Genomic DNA, 2,394 nt, shown 5'->3' on the forward strand with positions numbered 1-2,394 from the left:
TCGAAATGATGAGCCCAAACCTCGTAATCTTGAGTGTAAATAATTGGAATCTTTGTTGTAGATCCAATACTGTTTGAGATGTTGATAGGATTAGATTGAGAATCGTCCATGCTTGATCGTTTAACCTGTTGCAAGATCGGACTTGTAATATGTAATATTAAGGCAAAACGAATAAATAATGAGATACGTCAATTATGGAGTGACGGCTCAATAAATATCAGTTAATGCAGAATAAACCCTAATCACTTCTTTCATAGAAGAGATGTGTATGAATTACACAGGCTCCTACTCTGATACCAATTGATGAGTTTATAAAATTCTTTGATCGATTAGATCTTATAACAGGTAAATCAAGAAAGCGAAAAACAGTAAGATAAAGCACAAGAATGAATCTGAATATGTCGAATGATTCAATTGATTCAATCCTCAGTAGAGCTCGATGAAGAACTTCTACTGTAGAGGATATTAGGGTTACAAAAGACAAGAACGATGAACGCTATAAAAATCTCTATCAAAAACATACGTTCTTGGATGCATGCAAGCATCTATAAATATTAAACCCTACAAAATAACTCACGGATAGACAGGCCCATACCGGAGATTAAATGGACTAAGTACCGAGCCCAAGACGCAACACTATCTGGACCTAACAGGTGAAGTATCCACACCTTCATCGACCGGACCCATTAACAGGGACATGTAAAGTTTATGAAAGAAGGAGGAGAATCCATATGGGGTGGTTGGAGAAGAGATATTGATAGATGAGACGAGAGGTGTGTACCTTTGAAATCATTCATCCCCTGCCTCTTTTTTACCCTCTTTCTGCATCTCCAATATATTTGTTTACGATGTATACCTTTGAAATCACAACAGGAGGTACTATTATTTACATAATATATTATAGAGAAAAAAACCAAGTAAAGAGGTACCTAGATGTATCAACTAGATGTTAAAAGCGCTTTCTTGAATGGTGAGCTCAAGGAGGTGGTACATGTCACTCAACCAAAGGGGTTCATAAAGAAAGGAGAAGAAACAAAGGTGTACAGGCTGAGTCGTGCACTGTATGGATTAAAACAAGCGCCTCGAGCTTGGTTTAATCGAATTGAAGGTTATTTTTTGCGGGAAGGTTTCAAGAAAAGCAGCTATGATCATACACTATTTGTGAAGAAGGAACAGGATAAAATCATCTTTGTTAGCTTATATGTTGATGATTTAATATATGTTGGAAATGATCATGCCTTGTGTGAAGCATTCAAAAAATCTATGCAACAAGAATTTGAGATGACAGATCTGGGGCAGATGAAGTACTTTCTTGGAGTAGAAGTGAATCAGAATTCAGAAGGTATTACTTTGTGTCAATCGTAATATGAAAAGGAAGTCTTAAAAAGATTCAAGATGAGCGAAGCAAATGGTGTGAAGAATCCAATTATCCCAGGTACCAAAATTATGAAACTAGCAGCAGGGAAAGGTGTTGAGAGCACCAAATATATGAGTCTTGTAAGCAGTCTCATGTATTTAACTGTGACACGTCCAGATTTGATGTATGTAGTCAGCTTGCTAGCAAGATTTATGGCAAAGACCAAGGAGGAACACATAGCAGTGGCAAAACGAGTCTTGAGGTATATAAAGGGTACTATGAATTATGGGCTACACTATGGGAAGGATCAAAGTCAGAAATTAAAAGTTTTTACTGACATCAATTATGCACGTGATCTAGAGAACCGGAAAAGCACCTCTGGATATGTATGTTTATTCAGTGGAGCTGTAATATGTTGGAGTTCTAGAAAACAAGAAGTTGTCACTTTATCATCAACAGAAGCAGAATATGTTGCAGCTACAACATGCACATGTCATTGTGTATGGTTGAAAGGTATCCTTGAAGAAGTTGAAGAAAACATAGGTACTGTGGAGGTTATGTGTGACAACTGTTCAACTATAAAGCTATCAAAGAATCCAGTAATGCATAGGAGAACAAAGTATATAGATGTTCGTTTTCACTATATCAGGGAATTAGTGAACAAAGACATTATACGACTAAATTTTTGTGGCACCAAGGAGCAGCTAGCAGACATGATGACCAAGCCATTGAGTTTAGCTGCGTTTGAATTCATCAGAGAAGAAATTGGAGTGAAAGATCTTAAACAAGAAGCTCAACGCTTACCTGTTTAAGGGAAGGAATTTATTGGGCTATTCTCAATGTTTTTGGTTTAGCCCACGTTTTTAGGTTGTGTTTTTTAAATAAGGCCCAAAGCCAAGAGTCAGTATGATTTAGGAATTCAAAATACCAGGTCGTTCCCTTTATCCTTTGTGATGAACAGGAATTAGGGATATCTTTTAATTTGTTATGTTTTGAGTCTTTTTCGTTCTTCTGTTTTGTAATGGCTATAAAAGCCC

The 2,394-nt window shown here is 36.7% G+C and overlaps 1 pseudogene; it reads left to right on the plus strand.

Moving 5' to 3' along the window:
* Window positions 1-1,395: 1,395 nt before the first annotated feature.
* Window positions 1,396-2,169, plus strand: LOC145049979 (secreted RxLR effector protein 161 pseudogene; annotated as a pseudogene).
* Window positions 2,170-2,394: the final 225 nt, after the last annotated feature.

Source organism: Lactuca serriola, chromosome 5 (assembly GCF_051521515.1).
Source record: "Lactuca serriola cultivar US96UC23 chromosome 5, Lser_US96UC23_V15, whole genome shotgun sequence".
NCBI lineage: Eukaryota > Viridiplantae > Streptophyta > Magnoliopsida > Asterales > Asteraceae > Lactuca > Lactuca serriola.